The sequence below is a fragment of the Leptopilina heterotoma genome, unplaced genomic scaffold (assembly GCF_015476425.1).
Source record: "Leptopilina heterotoma isolate Lh14 unplaced genomic scaffold, ASM1547642v1 Lhet_369, whole genome shotgun sequence".
Taxonomy (NCBI): Eukaryota; Metazoa; Arthropoda; class Insecta; order Hymenoptera; family Figitidae; genus Leptopilina; species Leptopilina heterotoma.
This window is the reverse complement of record NW_025111048.1, coordinates 942756-962754: the sequence shown is the minus strand read 5'-3', so window position 1 is coordinate 962754 and position 19999 is coordinate 942756. Positions and strand designations below refer to the sequence as shown.

Here is a 19999-nt window from a genome sequence, read left to right as displayed (position 1 = left end):
GAACAGGTGGATTTGTAAAAACGGAAAAATAAAGAAACAATCAATTTTTCTATTTTACACGTAAAAACGGAATTGCGTCGATTTTTCATACGTGCATGAAAAACAATTTTGGTTTTCCTGTGAGAGTTGTGCATTTATCAGCGGTGAAAAAAATTCCACAGAGTATCAACTGGATATAGTTCGACGGTCGAATGCAAAAATCCAAATTCGCCGTGCGTCATGACGGTCACTAAAAAACAGTCAGCATTCGAATGATCATCCATCGCGGCTGTAATGAAAGCATTCATCAATCCAACTGTGAATAATAGGAGCTCTATTTATACGACTACAGTACTCATCTGGAAAATGACTCTTGATAATAGACATTCATAAATTTTCTCTCACTGAAAATGAATTTCACTTTCTTCACTAAAAACCTTGATGTGATTATAAATATGACATTTACACAAGCAGCTTTGTTAATTAAAATTTTCCTTTTTTTTAAATTATCAATATTTTATTATACATTATAATGAAACATTTCTTCTACCATGTTTTTAATTAATGAAAGATTCAAAACAGTATGAATTTTTAATTTTTAATCCATCATTATATTTTTCAATGAGATACTCGTGCATGAAGCGTACATTAAAGTAAATAATTTTGTAAAATGAAATTTTCCTATATGATGATTCGCAGATGGTTCGTAAGGTATTTATATATACATATACAGTACTGAAATGACATTTCATATTAAAAGCACGCATAAAGCATGAAATGTCTGCAATGGAACGACATACTAAAACGACATCAATGAATTGACACATCCAAATATGTGGAACATATATATAAAGGTTAAAAAGATAATTCAAATATTCATTTTCAGTTAGTCAATCACATTTTGTAATATAGAAAACAATAGTTCTCGTATGTGGTTAAAATAAAAGCAAATATTCTGATTGCAAAAAAATATACATGGATTTGGTGGAAGCAAATAGAGCACATTTCCAAACAGAATTTGTTTTATAGCTTTTTTATGCCAGAATAATATTAGTGTACAAAAAGATTGTTAAAAAAATGGTTTTTGCTTTTAGTATAATATGTAAAGAAAGAATTGTTAAAAATAAAAGTGATTCTTTTTTTTGGAGTCGTAAATGGAAAATGTGTATATTTTCAGATACCTGGATTAAATTCAAAGTTATGTGGGGATGACTGCTATTCTTGTTCTGGTCGATCCAGTAATAACCACTTTCGTCTTGTACTGGACTATTCTTCAACCCAAGGAACTACCTATTGGCTTCAAACTTCGTGGGTTTAGGTCACTTTTCTACCAAGTGATGGTGTCCCTAAAATCTGCACCAAGGTTTCCTGGACTTCGTCTTTCGCAGTAAGGGAATTCAGGTCGAGGATCTCCAGTGTTACCTTTCGATCCGCCATTTGCACCTTATTGAGCAAAAGTCGTTATCCTTAGGTAACCTTAAGATCGTTAACCACATTAACAATAATTGCTGATCTTGGTGGCTTTCGTGGTTTACTGCCTTCTTATAGGTTCGACCCCTGTTGATCTCACCACAAGACATTTCAGGAGGTTTCTTCTTCTTCTTTAAGTCCTTTTTTGGCTCCTTCTACATGCGTGGATCTTACTTCCTGTATGAGCGCTGTAAGACTTTTAAGTCCCTCCCTTAATTGCCATGTTGACATTCTACTGTACTTCACAAGACTTCAGCATTTTTGCTGACCTCCTATGCAATTCTATCAATACATTCTGTCACTTCATCCCGTTGGCCTAATGAAGTTATTTGTATCTTCATTGCAGCTTGCGATGTCAAGTTCAGATGCTGCTTGCGCTAGGTTCTCGATGACGGGAACCAGTGAGGGGTTTGCCGAAGCATTTCCCCGCAGGTACTCCTCATTTTTGTAATCACCCATTATCATCCTTCTGTTTTGGTTGTCATTTAGTGAAAAGCCCCGACACCACAAGGTCTACCAAACATATCCATGTCAGTCATATCCCAATATTTATTTATTTAAATGTTCGAAGTTCCTAGAGCTAATTAGCCCTTCAAGGAATAGTACATGATATACTGATTTTTTTTCTCGAAGCCTGTTAAGATTTAGTTCATCCGAATCCGAAAACTCGAACAAATCATAAAGATAACTCTTGTTAATAAATATTGAGTAGAACAAATTTCCTATAAAAAATTGTCTTCTAGTTGCAACGTTCAATAATCCCAACTTTACTCTATATTGTATATAAGAGATTTAACCAACCAAAAGCTGTGGAAAAGTTAGTAATGTATCAGTAGAAAGTTTATTGGTTTGGAAGAAATTACCATAGCCTGAGTCTTATTCGAATTAAGAACAAGTCACCCGCCCACTTAACAATCAATATCTATTTGAATCATTCAAATTAAATCAGTAAGCGATGACAGTGGACCTGAAAGATAAGACTTAAAATCGTCTGCATATTTATGGTATTTACAGTATTGAAGCTGATCCCCAAGATCTAGTTAAAAATCAACGATGAGAGTGATACGCCCTGGGAGAGTGATACATTTAAGTTTATCTCATTCTGAAAAATCACCATTTCCATTATAAACTCTTTGAAATCTAGGACCAAGGTAAGACAAATTTAATGTCTATTGTGAACTTTAACAATACTGTACATGTTCTGTTGTTTAGCTCGAAAACCAGATCCTAGGATCCCAATAGAATACACTGAATATCCTGATGCTTCAAGAGTGCTTAACCAATTTTAGATTTTCACAAAAAAATCTCAGGTAGAAATTTGCAGGATGACTTCTATTTAGCTCGGTGACGAATATGAGTTAGATTTTTGCAGACTAAGTTCTTCTTGAACAGTGGAAGTTCACAAGTATTAAAACGATTGTTGGCTTCACGGAATATGTTCCATTTAATTTATTGGTTTGTTCACAGATAAAATTCTCAAATCAAGTAAAATGTAAAATGGTTTTAAAATTATTTAAACAAAGTATCAAGAATTTACCATCTAATTGATAACTTGATCTTACTTCTTGCATGATCCTCTTTGTAATCTATAACTTATACAAACTACTGCGGCTTCGCTTTGAAACTGAAATTAATTTCATCATGCCGGATTAATTTCCCATTTCCTTATGATTATTTTATGAAAATTGAAAATATTCGATTAGATATTATTAAATGATGAAATACGTTATTAAAAACAACGTAAAATAATATACACTTTAGAAAATATTTAAATTTAAGTTACTTAAAAATTTGATATGTCTTTTGAAGTAAAGTAAAAGAAAAGTTTGGCTAAAAAATAATCCTGTTATGCACATAAGAAGATACAAACTTGACGTATATATTTCGGCGGGAATAAGAAGCTTCATGCGGAATTCCGAAAGCATACGACGTCGTCCTATCTGAGTTTATCCACGGTTCAACAGTTCCCAAAACTTGGTAAGCTCATTTCAACTCGCGTTAGAGAATCATAACAATGTCATCTTAGGAAGCATTGGAACGACGCAATTTTACTCATGGACATCATCTAACCAGTAAAGGAGTATACTCTCTAGATTTCAACTTCTAGGCAACATTGTATTAAAGGGATGGACTATATCACTTTCGAACTATGAGGAAATATTATTACTACAAGATGATTAAATTAGGGGAGTTCTTAAAGCTATTGATCGTTGAATTTGTAACATGTGAGGTTAAAAGGAGTCAAAGAGCAGGTTTCCAAAATTCAATTTACGCTGTCAAAGGAAAGTAGACGTTTCTAAAATTTGTTCTACAGTGTCCATTGAATAAATATACTCTATTTAAACTTAATGAAAACGGGGAATTGGTTTTTGAAAGAGTTTGCCGTTTTATCAAAGAACATATAAAAGGCGATAAGTCTTCTTCTCTCTTTGAAACATTCACTTCGATTATTTTTTAGAATATTCAGTTGGTTAGAAAAGTGGTGTATTGTTTGTAATATCTTTGCAAATCTCTTTCTATTTCACATTGAATTTATTTTAGAATTGTTTTTTCTTCATTGAAGAAAATTTCTTAACAACTTTTGCATTAGTCTCCATATCATTAATCTACTGATTGGATCTTTTACATTAAATAACTTATGGGAGAGGGATGTTTGAGTTTTTGTAAATATTAGAAATGGATTGAAGAAATAGTAATAATGAAAAGTACATTAATTTTTATAATTAGTAATAACTTTGTTCTCTAGTTTATACGTTATGGATTTAACTCCTTCAAATAATTATATCCAGACGAGAAAGTTAGCAGACTCGTTCGTGCTTTCGGTCCACTATTTTGGCCAATAGCACGCACGTATTACCGTGTTTCAATTAAACTTTAACTGCCGACATTTACAAGGACTGTCAGTGATGCATTTTCCACAGTTCGTGTCACTTTAAATGGAAAATCCCTGAATGAGAATACCTTTATCTTTGTCATTAACATATTTTAAAATTACCATAACCCAGAACAAGAATTTTAGATTCAATGAGATCTTTTGAATTGATTTAATATTTTCGTTTTTTTTAATGATATTAAGTGGATTTTTTTTTACATTCTATAGTTTATTGGAAAATGGGACCCTAAATAATATTATTAAACTCCCAATGATGCACATAATACATTTTGTGGGTGTGTTTTACTTCACACTCTTCATCATCCGTGTCTCGTTATCTATTCCTCTTCCATTCCCGATTACCCGTCGCTCCCACGATCCCATTAGGCGCCTAATGGTTATTATTCACGATTAAAGCTGCGATTTGTGGTGCTTTTGCCAAATCGATAAATTATTAACTATACCTGTCCATTTAGTATTTTCATCGATCTTTACAAAACGTAACTTCAAAACATTATTATTCTTTTTAAGAGTTTAAAAAATATTTTTCAAAATGGAATTTATTTAGGAACCTTAGCATTTTCTGTGATTTAGAGAAGAGATACAGTCAATAAAAGAAGAATAAAGCAAAAAGAAAAAGAGTTGAGAAAATTAAAATCTTTCTTCCAGAATAACGATTAGAGGGTGTTGAACCCACCAGTTTGTCTTCTGAATGGCTGAGTGTTATCATTGTATTTGTAACAAAAATTTTGAGTTAATATCTCTTTAATTATACTGTCTTTATTTGCCTAATTTACAAAATAATATCTTTAGATACATATAAACTTTTTGTCGAAATACATAAAACATGTAATTTTTATAGAATTACTGATAAACATATCCAAAGCTTGATCATCAATTCTCAAAGGTAAGGTATATATTTTATGTTCCAAAAAATCCTTACAAGTTCATTGTTATTAATACACTTAAGTAGGAAAATATCAGGCGTACAAGCTGAATAAAAAAAAACTAATTACTTAAAAAATAAAGACAAAAATGAATAAAAAATTATTTATGACTTCTTACAGAACTGTATGTTTCAATATTAAGAATTCCAAATTTTCCAATAGTAAGACAAGAAAATTGTGAACTTTTCATCAAAGCCATATAGATTATCTTTCGTGTCGGCTGGGAAAATTCATACCAATTTACATCAAATCTAAAACAATGATCAGACATCACAAAAAGATGGTAATTCCACTGAATACCAAATATTAAAAATTTACATTTAAAAAATTATTATTTTACTTACAAGTAATTATGGACATTTTCACTTTGACTTAATATTTGTTGACCAAAAATTGATATTAAAAGTAAATGAAACATTAAGATGCATAAATAACTTAAAAACATCAAAAAGAAGTATGTTTCATGCAGTTTTATGACAACCTAAATATAAAAATATAAAAATTTTAATTATTCGTAAAAAAAAAACAATCACAGATATTATGTAGCACAATCTGGTGCTATTATTTAATTACCAACCATTGCTCCTGTGAAACTTATCAATATTATTTCAACAGTAGTTCTAACAAATAAATACGGTGAATAACAGTAGTTTACTTTATCCACAAACCTGTAGAAAAATTAAAAAAGAAAAGAATACCAATAAACAATACTTCTTTATTATAATTAACATATTAAATAGTAAACTAACTGTATTATTTTATAGTAAAACTTCATACAGTTGATGGTTTCGTTATAAATATTTATCTCATAATTTTTTGAATCACTAATTTCATTCAAGTTGAGTAGCTTACGCCTATTATAATTGAAACCATATTTAAAACTAATAAAAGAAAATTATTATCAATAGCATATCTCTGGAACCTTTAATTTTCATGTCCCTCACATATATTTTGATAATTTCAATAACTTTTTTTTTGTTGGAAATATTAAAGTTTGAGCTTATTTCTTAAAGTTTATGTAGACAGAGTTTCAATACTGTGCTAAAAAAAATTAACAAATTTTTTCTCATTGAAATGTTAAAGGTTCTAGAGATATGCACATATTTGTTTGCATTTATTTGCTTGAAACTTAAAAAATAATAAAAACCTAAAAACTTTAAACATTCCATAAGAATGTTGACATAAGGTGAATAATAATAAATCTGGAGAGGTGACTGCAATAATAGTAAAGATAGCATTTGAAAAAGAAAACAAAGTTATATAAAAGAAGTAATCATCAGCTTCAAAGAAGTAGTAATCAACTTGCGCAATATACATTTTTGGTCGAGTAAAATTTTCTATTGGAAAATATATATCCAAACATGCAGGTGTTATTACTACTCCAACATATACTGTAGATGAAATTGCTGTTGTAACTGAGAAAGAAAATATAAAATAGTTTGTTAGCTTATTAATTTCGAATGTTATTTAGAAAAGAAGAAAATATCTTTCTTGATGTTATGATATAAAACGAAATCTATTTCTGGTGTGATCTTATTTGATTTGATAAAAATCCATATACAATATATTTATGTTATGCTCTTCTAAATACACTTTGATATAATTCCATTCACTAATATTTTTATGTAATTTCAGTTTAAATTTATCTAAGGATGTACAGTGGCGAAAAATGTACTTTTTTGTTTCAAATCACTCTACAGGTCACAATTTTTTACCAAAATGATTTTTCTACTTTTCTAAATCTTCGTAATAAAATTCTCTATCGATCTCTCGAACTCGATTTTCGGATTTTTTCAAAACATTTTTTTAATAACAATAAGTATTTAAAAAATCGTAAAAAATATATTTATTTTTAGCTATTAAAATAAGATTTATGAAAAAAAGTATAACAATTTATAAAATTTTTTAAACAATTAAATTGTTGTTATTTTTTATAAACTGTACTTAGGGCTAGAAATTTCTGGTTTCTTCTTAATTTTGCAATTTTTCATGAGTAAAATATCTACTGATGTTAAAAAATAAAAAATAATTTATTTTAAAACTGCTATAATTTCTTTTTCATAAAGTGCACTTAGGGCTAGAAATTTTTAAGTTTTTTCCAAATACATCAATTAAGAAATAAAAAACTATAAAAAACTATAAATTGTTTAAGCAATGGTTAAATAATAAATTTTTAGTTTTTCTATTATACATAAGTGTTTAAGTTATTATTGCAGAATAATTGAAAAAAAACTAGAAATTTATAGTTTTAAGTACAAAATTGAAAAATTAACTAAAAATAAATTGTTTAAACAAAGTTTAAATTGAATTAATTTTTAATTTGATACTTGAATGTTGTAGTTACAAAAAAATGTACAATATACAGAAAAAATAATTTCTAGCCCTAAGTACAGTTTATGACAAAAATAATAACAATTAATTGTTTAAACAATCTCTAAATAAATTATTTTTTATTATCAGTAGATATTTTATTCATGACAAATTGCAGAGTCGAGAAAAAAATAGAAATTTCTAGCTCGAATTGCAGTTTATAAAAAAATAACAACAATTGATTGTATTTAAACAATTTAATAAATTGTTATACTTTTTTCATAAATCAGAAACAATCTAAAATTATTTTAATAGGTTTTCTGATTAATTTTCTTAATTATTGAAGCTAATAAAAAATATTTTTAACGATTTTATGATTTATTTAATACTTATTGTTATTAATTACAAAGATTACAAAGATTTAGAAAAAAAGAAAAATCATTTTGGTAAAAAATTGTGATCCGTAAAGTGATTTGAAACGAAAAAGTACATTTTTCGCCACTGTGGGATGCCTGTCGTCGACGGGCGAAAGCTAATAAATAATTATTAAAATAAAATATATGGATTTTTATCAAACAAAATAAGAACACATTAAAATTACAAATCCAAACAAAATAAGATCTTTAGAAATCTAATTATGTTTTTCATTTTTATTCTTATCTTTTATACTTGTTTTTGTAGTGAAAGAAGTTAAAAACATGATTAAATTTTACAATAAATTTTAAATAATGGTAAAAATAATATTTCAACTTACTTATATAAAAATACACGAATAAATGCCCTTGATATGCGGCCTTTTGCAAAATTTTTAACTGATCTTCCAAATTTCGAAGTGACAGATGTTCTTTAGCTATCCACTCTAATATTTCAGCCAGCTAATACAAAGTATTCGATAAATATTTATGACTTTAACCTATATGTATATTTGTTATAGTTAAAGTTTAATAATAATTAATTATAATTAATATTAATTATTTAATATAGAAGTAATAAGTTTATTTTTAAAAAAGTTCCAATATTGTACACTTGTTATTCAATAAATAATTTTACTCTGAAGCAATAATAATAATAATTCATGTTTTATTTTAGTTAAATCATTTTTTCGCACTTTGACGAAAGTAAACTCGGTAATGTTCGCATTAACTAGTTAATCTGGACATTAACCAGTTAATGTTCGAAAAAAAAATTTTCTTTCGAACTTTAACGGATTTGATCAGATAATCCGCAGATTAACTAGTTATAATGTGCACATTACTTGAATTTCGGACTTTAACTATAACATATATACACTGCCGCTCAGTAGGATTCACCTTACATACAGCAAATAAAATTATGGTAAAAAGTTTTTTATTTTAATTTCTAGTAAAGCTGGAAAGTTTATTAATGTATTCCCTACTACCATAATTTTAAGATAATAAATTTAGATAAATGTTTCATCATTTTCTAATTGCAGTTAATAATAAACAAAATTTAAAGTTACCTTTACACAACTTTAAAACCTGTAAAAATTTGTATAAAATAATTATTTAAAATTTTGCTTTCTAATAGAACTAATAGTTTATAGTGATGTCAATTTTCGAATTTCTTAAAATCCTATGAACGACACTGTATATATTTTATTTTTCAAAAGTTAATAATTTAGGTACCTTAGAACATCTTCCTATTAGCAAATAATAACACACGTATAAAATAAAGGTACTAAAGAACATTGGTAAACATATGAATATTTCATTCATGTTGTGTCTTGATGTATACAATTTGACTAACTAGAGACATATGTAAGAATTATTAATTTAAAAACATTTTACAAACACATCAAATTAATTCAAAAATATTCTAAAATATTCGGAGGTTTAAGGTATTTTTCTCCTTCTTCTGTTGTGCATAAAGACGTTTGGGAAATCTACCTATAGATGTGGGTTTAGTACAAAAAAAAAAATAAACAAAATAATACATTATTACCTATATAACTGACGACCCACAACATTACAAATTTTACCTATTAAAACTAATTTATTTATTTATTTATATTTTAATAATAATTACTGGCAACTTGTTAACAATTATATTAAAGTTTTCTTTCATTTCTTGAATTTTAATTTTATAATTGTTCATAATTTGTTTCTTATTTCAAAGTTTAAAGCGTCAATGTAAAAATAAAGAATAAATAAAAATAAAAACATTTTATTACATTTCATAGATTAATAAACATTTTTTTTTTTAATTAATTAAGAAATAAAAGCAACGTAAGACGCTCATAACATGAATATAATTTTTAAATTGTTTTACAAATATTTGGTAAAATAAAAACTTTTTATATCACAATTGCTTCATTTTTCTTATGGTAGAATAATTATTTCGAAATGTTAAAATAAATTTTTAAAAATTAAAATTTGAATTTTTTGTTGAATATGTAAAAATAGTTATTAATTATAAAAATATTGATAAAATGTAAACTTTATATACATGAATCGATTTTTTTTTTCATGCCAGCAATATAATTTTGACAAAAATGAATTCAAATTTCTTTATAGGAAAAAGTTATTTCAAAAAAACACGTTTTCATTAGTAATTAGTACTTTTAATTTATTAATTGTAAATAATTGTTTTGAATTAATTATTATGGAATAAAAATAATGACAACATAATATCTAGATATAATACACTAAACATAACAAAAAACAGAGGTATACACGAAAGATTATTAAGGGATTGAAAACATGAAAGAGTGCGAAAGATTACGAAGATTATTATGGTTAATTAATATACATACCATAGGTATATATTGTAAAATAAACATCATAACTGCAAAAGTACGTAATGGATATGCATATTTTTTACGTTGAAGAGGCCACATTCCAGAGAATGACATAATTAGCTTATTGGCCAAAAAGTATGTGTTATAAACTTCTTCCATTTTCAAAATTATTATTTAATAAGAGAAGATATTTATTACTATTTAATTCAAAATATCTTTTTTAGCCTAGTACATTAACAGCAGTCTTCAATGTACAACTAAAGCACATTTTTTTCAGATATTGATGTACTGCTTAATCAATTCAAACTCTGACATTTATGCTTGTCAATCAAAAACTTTTCTAAACCCTCATTACTTATCATGCAAAAAAACTTATATGTTAATTTAACATACTCTTATTTACTTTTAAATTCAAGGAAAAAACTTTCAGTTTAGTGAAACATGATATTATCTTCACGATACTGTAAAGTGTTCTAAATAACAACTTAAAGGAAACGCACTATTTTTAAATTTATGATAATTATAATTATAAAAGTTTATATTTTTCCAAGTAAAATCAGGTTATCAAGAAATAATTCTTTTGTACTATTAACTAGTAACCTGATTTTACTTGAAAAAATATAAACTTTTATAATTATATCATAAATTCAAAATTGTGCGTTTCCTTTAAGTTGTTATTTAGAACACTTTACAGTATCGTGAAGATAATGTCATGTTTCACTAAACATAAAGTAAATAAGAGCATGTTAAATTGACTTATAAGCTTTTATATGATAAGTAATGAGGGTTTAGAAAAGTTTTTGATTGACAAGCATAAATTTCAGAGTTTGAATTGATTAAGCAGTACATCAATATATCTGAAAAAAATGCTTTAGTTGTACATTGAAGACTGCTGTTAATGTACTAGGTTGAAAAAGATATTTTTAATTAAATAGTAATAAATATATTAAATAAAAAAAAAATATATAAATATATTATTAGATTTCGTTCATAATTTGTTTAAAATAGCAACAATTATTATAAACAAATAGAAATAAAGTTTATAAAATAAACTTCTCCGCCTAATTTCGTATTTTTTCTGGTCAATTATGATTCTCTGTTTTATCACGAGTATTTAAAAAAAAAAGTCAGTATATTGCATTAGGTCAAAAGTTATTAATATTTTTGTGACCGCGCTCGCTGCGCTCCACTGTGGGATAAAAAGAAAAAATTTTGTTTAAATGAACTTTTAGACCCCCAATTTTTAACCGAATTAAAAAATTTGTTTCCCTCTAACTTGGAACTAAATTCTAAAAAGATCTGTGAAAGTAGATTTTTAAATTTTATATTATAAATTTTCAATGTTAATGTAATGTGTAAAAAACGATTTTTTAAACTTTTCAATAGATTTTAAACAAAACTTTTTTTACATACTCAATATTGCATACATTTTACGTCTGAAGGGGTGTGTAAGTAGTAAAAAAATTGTTTTTAAGATTACAAATTGTTATAAACAAATTAAATAAACAATTATACTCTAGACGAAGATAGGATTAAAAATAAATTTTGTTTGTCATTTTTGCGCAGAAATGAATCAAATTTATTACGATTAATGTTTTTTCTAAGCAGCTTAGAGATTATCCTCATGAAAATGTTATTTTACAAATAACTTAAACATTTTTATGAACAAATTATATAAACAATTAAAATGTAGACTAAGATATGCCTAAAAGAAATTGTTTTTTTTTATAAATTTACTGCAGCTTATTGTAATTTAACTTGTTTTTAATAAAACTGATGTTTTTCGATAATTTTTCTTAATTATTTAAACAATTTTAATAAACAATAGCATTTTAGGGACATTTTTAGACACAAATAAATCGAATTTTTACAATTAAGTTTTCTTCTATTGCCCACAGATTATCATCGTAAATAAATTATATTTAAATAACTTTATCATTTTTATAAACAAATTAAATAAACAATTATATTTATCAAACATTTTTGGTTAAAAATTAATTGTCTGTAAATTATAAATTAAGATTAAATTATACAGTTAATTTCTTCTAATGAAAACGAAGTTTTGCTTTAATTTTTCTTATTTTTACAGATAAATAGCATTAACAATTAAATTTGATGAAAATATAATAAAAAAATAAAATGTTTTTAAAACTTGTTTAAATAAAGATTGCAAAAATGTTTTTAAAGTTTTATTTTATTTCTGTCCAAAACTGTTCATACAATGCAATTGTTTATTCAAACGTTTTCAATAACTAAGAAAAATTATCGCAAAACATCAGTTTCATTAAATACAAAAAAAAATTAGATTGCAATAAGCTGAAGTAAGTTTATAAAAAAAAATTTATTATTTTTACCATTATTTAAAATATAATGTAAAACTAAATCCTATTTTTAACTTCCTTCACTACAAAGAAAAAGTATAAAAAATAAGAATAAAAATGCAAAACAGAAATAGATTACATTTTATCATAAGATCACGAAAGAGTTTTTCTTATTTGTTAAATATAATTTTGGAAATTAATAATCTAACAAACTATTTATAAATTTTTTTTCAGTTACAACTGCTATTTTATCTGGAATATTTATTGGAGTTGTAATAGCACCTGCATGTTTGGATATATATAATCCAATTGAAAACTTTACTCGAAGAAAAATATATATTGCAGAAATATTTATTTTATGTGAAGTAAATTTTACAATGAATGTATTTTTAACCACATGGGCAAAGAATGTGGAGAAAAAGAAGGTTTTTTTTATGTTTTTAAGATTTATTGAAAAAATTTTGAACTGTGAACAATGTATGGTCGATACCATGGAAAGAAGAAAATATGAAAAGGACATTTTTTTCTTCGCATGGTTAATTATATTTTGGCCATAGTTTGAAAATATAAAAAGTAAAAAACTATTTTTCTACGAATATATCAATTCTCAGAACAACATTTAAACTCTTTAAGATTGCATTTTGTTCATCACAAGCGGAAAACAGTGCTTTGAAATGAAAATTCTCTGCGGTGGAAAATACTGAAAGCAAAATTCAGTAGATAAAGAAAAAAAGTAACTAGTGAAAAGAGTTTGAGAATGGAAAAGGAACAAGAGAGGCAGTCACTTTTTATATCGTTCTTCCTTCCTGCTACCTTTCTCCAAGGAATTTTAGAGATTATTCCAAAAACTGTCATCCTGATGTGAGAATTTTTCTTTGAAAGCTCCCCACAAATGAATTTCTGATTTAAAAAAAAGAACTTATAGGTAATCGAAAACACCGCTGAAAAAAATGAAATTATTAAAGAAAATTTGAAATTACAATATAATTAAGATATGAGTTGAACAATTTTGAACATCAATATTAATGTTAAAACCATTTCACTGTTATGCGAAAATGAACTTTAGAAATTGCCGTTGCGAGATTAACATCTATTATTGTTTTATGCCGACTGGTCGACATATGGTTACATTCACATTACGTTTATCAGCGTATTGTACCTTATCTTAACTGGTTTCCAATTGTATTGATCAAAACTGTTTTGAGCTACCATAATCTTAACGTTTGGAAGTGAAAATAAAAAAGCAAAATAAATAATACTTTTGTAATAATTTAATGCACTGAAAAAATATTATTTGAATCAAAAAAAGATTTTTGATTCAATTAAATTATTTAATTTGGCTATTATCCATTAAATATTTATTTGTGCTAAGTAAACATTTACTGGACATAAATATTTTAATTTATAGTATTAAATAAATAATTATTTGTACCAAATACGAATTACTAAAGTGATAAATAAATGGAATAATTGGATCTAATAAAGATTTCTTTAAATCAATTATGAAACTACGATTTTCTAATTATTCTGTAAGGAGATTTATAATATAATTTTTTTTTTGAAAATTCAAAATGGCGGATGACATTTTCAAAAATTTATTGTATCAAATATTTAATTATTCATCATAATTCTTGTGGAAAATTTTATTTGTGAATGTAATTGAATTTTTCGATTAATTAATTAAAAATAGTATTAAAAGTAATTGAAATTCTTCAATGAGTTTTAATATTTATGACAATAGTAAGTTCCAAAAGCGCTTAAACATTGTTTCTTTTCATAGTAAGTTTTGCAAAAAAGCCTTTTTTAAACTTAATGATTTCTACTTAAAAAAATTACTAAATATTGAAATTAATTATATTCATCTGCATGTCGCCTTTTTAAATAAATCATTAAATATATGTAAAGAGCGTATCTTAAATTTTAATTTCAATGTTAAGTCTCGTGACAGGTTCTTTGCGCTATCCCGGGAAAAATTTGTTTGTATTCTGAATGCTAATAATGACACTCATAAAAACAAATTTAGATTACTAACAAATAAACAAACAATGAATTCTCAATGTAATCGAGATAATTGGTTTAAAAACTTGACAGACATTGATGTTCCTCCGGAAGTCGTTGAAATTGCATCGTTGGGTCCTAATTTTAGTTTCTCGAATGACATTTCAAAAAAAGATATTATAAATTCTATAAAAAATTTGGAGTCCTCTTTATCTAATCTTGAAATTGATGATACTTTTAAAAATTCTTTAAGAGAAAAATTTTCTAATATTTTGACTAATAATTTGACTAATAAACATTTACCAAAAAATCAAGATAGATCTTTTTCTAAAAAATAACAAAAAACAAAACTCTTTTTAAAAAATAATCCTGAAGTCTTTTTTACTCCAGCAGACAAAGGGAATGTTACTGTTCTCATAAAAAAGGCTGATTATAAAAATAAAATGTCAAACTTGTTTTCCAATGCTTCAACGTACAAACTTATAAAAAAGAACTCCCTTAAAAAAATACATAAGGAAAATGTCCCACTTTGTCCAATAATTTCTCTAATTAATAGCCCCACTCATTTTCTAGCCAAAACATTGTATAATTCCTTAAAAAATTGTATTAGTTTACAACGATCACATATCAACAATAGTTTAGATTTTTAAAAAAAATTATGTAACCTTGCCATGGACGATGGCTACACTTTTCTTTCACTTGATGTAAGTTCTATGTTTACAAACATCTCCTGTGAACTAGTCATTCAGAGTTTAGATCGACGCATACGCTCTATAAATCAAAATTGTAAAATTCCATTCTGCGACATTATCGACTGCACTAAGTTTGTATTTAATAACACGTATTTCTTACTCGATGGGAAATTTTATAGTTAGATTTATGGAACTCCTATGGGATCACCAATCTCGGCCTTTGTTTCTGACATTGTTATGGATGATCTGGAAAATGACTGTCTTGAAATATTAAAAGAAAAATATAATTGTGTCCCTCTATTTTACTTTAGATATGTGGATGATACAATTTTGGCTGTAAGAAGAGAACACGTCGATCTTGTAATTGACACTTTCAATTCTTATAACCAAAAGTTACAATTAACTATGGAAATAGAAAAAAACAATTCCATTAACTTTCTTGACTTGACACTCATTAGAGAAAATAATCATATAATCACTGACTGCGACTGGTATCAAAATAACCTACTTCTCCCGACAGACTAATTAATTATTTTTCAGATCATTCAATTCAACAAAAAAAGAATATTGTGTCTTGACAGTAAATCGCTGTTTGAGAATGTCTTCTCTCTATTTTAAATTTTATTCTTATAAGTGTAGAATGATTTTTTATTATATTTTGACGAAACTTTAATCTTTGACGTGTTAGCATGTGTTCGATGTTCTAACAAAATCTAGGTATATCATTATTGTTAATTTATAGAAATAGTGCTTTTAGACCTTTACAAAAAAATGCTGAAGTGTTACTTATCTATTTAATAAAATTTTAGCCTGATGAGGTTGGCAAACCCTAGCCAACGAAACGTCGCTCTTTTAACGACACACTTTTGAATTTTTATTCAAATCTTACCTTCCCAAGATCATATACATTATCAACGATAATTTTTTTTAAACTTCTATAAAGCATTAGCAGGAGCTAATCAATATAAGTGGCAATATATGTACTATTCTTTAAAATGTAATTTGAGATTTTAATGTAGACACATAATCACATCTCATGCTAGCTCCCGGAAAAAGTTTCGTTTCCTATGCAGTTTACATTTTACAAGCGAAGTAAAATTTTCAAAGAAAGCATAAGTAAAATATTCGAAAGTTGAGTTTAAATAAATTTTAATTTACCATCTCAGCCACATTCTCTTAAAAGCTTGCTAACTTTCATGATTTCATTTTCGAAACTTTCAAGATTCTATATCACAAGATAAAGGTAAAGTAGATATTCATAATAGTATACTTGAAAATCCATTTTTGGATATTTATTTCAGTATTTTAATTTCTTTTAAAACTAATTTCAAATAATTATAAAAGTTTTCCGTAAAAAAATAAGGACATATTAAAGAGTAAACTGAACTTGTGGGATATTTTTGTTTAAGATAAAAACTTAATTAGATTAGAAGTAATTTTATTTGCTTAGACCAATCTTATTAAGTAGTGAAAACAACTTTTCAAAAAACTCAAACTCAAATTATTGTGTTTTATTATTATTCGAATAAAATTATTCAAATAAAATTATAAAGAGTAAAAACTAAAATATATAGCTTTATTAATAAAAACATAACTTCCAATGATAAAGTATTGAGAATTTTTAAATATAATTGACATATAAATTTTTTCAAGCATGCGGTAAAAATTTGTAACAATTCATGCGTTTACAAATATGAATTATAATTTATGTATAAGGTCATGAATTTTTCCTCACAAATTGGTTCATTAATCTCTTTTCCACAATTTCAGTTTTATGTCCAGGCCAAGTCGGTGGCTCACCAATAAAATATACGTGTCGCTACCTTTATTTCTCATTCATTCACAGTTATCGATTTATTTACGACTTTAGCCAATGTCCGGTTGCTCAGCACTTCATCATATTCGAGCTATATGTATATATAGATTTGTGCATTCGTTGAAATTCGTTGGACAAGTGTTAATTCACGCTTTGACGAATTTCGTCATATTTAAAGGGGAATGGGAAATGTAATTATTTATTTTTCCTTTCTAAGAGGAGAAAAAATATTACATGTTGTAAAAATTAATAATTATTTGAAAAAAAATATACACCATTGTTTTTGGGTAATAATAATTATAGCAAATGGAAATTTTCACATATTATGTCACATTAATTTCTTAATTTCACACTTTTTAAACGTTGTAAATGAGAATTTGAAAAATCTTTATTCTTGAATTACACAGTAAATCGTGAGGTATTAAAAAATGTTGCAGATTAAATCAGGGACCGTCACGGAAATCAAATTTTGATTTCGTTACGATATTCCAAAACAAAACGAAATTATTAATGTATTTTGATTTTGATTCGGTAACGAAACAAAATTTACTTCCTATTTTGATTCTGATACTGTAACAAAACAAAATTTACTTTCTATTTTGATTCTGATAATGTAACGAAACAAAATTCACTTCCTATATTGATTCTGATACGTTAACGAAACAAAATTTACTTCCTATTTTGATTCTGATATTATAATACTGCAATTCGGTTTTCTTATAGAAACAGAAGTCGATTCGAATTCTATTTCAGATTTCGTATGTAAAAACGATATTATCTTCTGATATATTTGACATTTGCAACAAAATTTAGGTTCAATGAGACTTATACACGCGCAGTAGTATTTTATCAAAATTAAAACAAAAAAGAATTTTGATTTTGATATTGGAATCAAAACTAAATAGAATGGAATTTTGATTTTGATATTGGAACCAAAACGAAATAGAATGGAATTTTGATTTTGATATTGAAACCAAAACGAAATAGAGTTGAATTTTGATTTTGATATTGGAACCAAAACGAAATAGAGTTGAATTTTGATTTTGATATTGGAATCAGAACTAAATAGAATGGAATTTTGATTCTGATACCCATATCCGAATCAAAACAAAAGTATTTTTTAATTTTGTTTTGGTTCCGTGACGGTCCCTGGATTAAATTAACACCAAAAAAGATTAAAATAATAAATTTTGCTGTTATTTTTTACAATGAATGAAATTTTAGTTCATTAAATTTTTTTATAACTGTAAAACATGAAGATATCGATAACTCCGAGTCTTCGACTCGGAGTGATCGATTTCTTCATATTTTATAATAATTAAAGATGATTTTATATTATAAGAATATTATACTTCTTCCAAATTATTTTCATTACTTCAAATCAATTATTATTTTCAAAAATTTTTAACTACAATTTTATTTTACATCAACTATATTTAATAATTTTCGAAAAAGTTCTTTGGCAATTTTTAAATCCATTTGTTTACAATATTTAATTTCATGAAATTTCAATTTTTCCTAAATTCTTTAATCAAATGCATATTAGAAAATAAAAACTTCAAATAATATAAAATAAAATTCAATTAAACTTTTTAAAAAAAATTAATTTCAAAATTTAATTATTTCTAAAAATTCACGCTATATTGCTTTTAATATTCAATTATAATCTAAAGCTTAAACTGAAATTTATTTTTATGAAATAAAAATCAATTTTTATTAGAAAATTCTACAAGAATTTTATTATTCAAATACAAAAGTAAATAATTTATTGAATAATTGAATGTTTCTCAAAATTCAATTCTCATAAAGAATTTTATTAACAAAATTTTAAATAATTGAATTCTTTTGTCGAATTTTTATTAAAACTTGCATAAACATAATTACTTTTTTCAAGGAATTCAATTATAATTAATAAAACTCTACGATGAATTTTATTATTAGTAAAAAAAATTGAATCCTTAAGAAGAATTTTATTACTCTTAAAAATAATTTAATTTCTGCAATAATTTGTAACTTCTCTAAAATTAAATATTTTTCTTGTGTTTTTAACCCCTTGACTGTGGATGACGTGTATACACGTCATGAAAAAAACTGGCCCAAACAGTGGATGACGTGTATACACGTCATGGCCCAAACAAGAAAACATCTTAACATATATTCGCAAAAATTCTTACCCAGGGGTTTTTGGGGTCGCTGATCACGTTTCTGAAGTCAGATTTTCAAAATAAATCATTTTTCATCCAAAATGGCCGCCAAAAATTTTGAAAAATTTCAAAAGTGGATAAATTCTTTTAAAAATTTTTACTCGGGGGTTTTTGGGGTCGCTGATCACGAATCTGAAGTAAGATTTTAAAAACAAATAATTTTTCATCCAAAATGGTCGCCAAAAATTTTGAAAAATTTTAAAAGTGGATAAATTCTTTTAATAATTCTTACCATTTAAACTTTGAAAAGCTAATAACAGATTCGTAATCAGCGACCCCGAAAACCCCCGAATAACGAATTTTAAGCGAATCCAATGAATTTTTCAAAATCGTGTCCGCCATTTTGGATCCGCCATTTTGAATTTTTGAAAACTAACACCGGAATCGTAATCAGCGACCCCAAAAACCCCTTAGTACCTATTGTCATGAAAATTTATTTACAAGAAGGTCTTACACATTTTGGGACCATTTTGTTATATTTTAGCTACACACTGAAGGGGTTAACAAATTTAAATTGTCTGATAGCATTCGGGTGGTGGTGTTACTACTTAAAAATTGAAATAAAATTCTCTATTCTTCAGGATTGTGTGGGGCTCAGTCCCTACTAGAACTCTGGTAATATTCAGATTATT

At 26.0% G+C, this 19999-nt stretch overlaps 1 protein-coding gene and 1 long non-coding RNA gene across 2 annotated transcripts in view; one reads left to right on the top strand and one right to left on the bottom strand.

Annotated features, from left to right (window-relative positions):
- Positions 1-19999, top strand: part of LOC122505773 (alkaline phosphatase-like) — a 178327-nt gene that overhangs the window by 63951 nt on the left and 94377 nt on the right. The gene's annotated exons all lie outside the window — the stretch shown is intronic.
- LOC122505775 lies at positions 5283-9266 on the bottom strand. Its single transcript, XR_006301944.1, has 6 exons — positions 9225-9266; positions 8333-8453; positions 6416-6683; positions 5846-5936; positions 5613-5749; positions 5283-5519 (listed from the first exon to the last, which is right to left on the bottom strand). It is a non-coding gene; the product is annotated as an uncharacterized LOC122505775 (long non-coding RNA).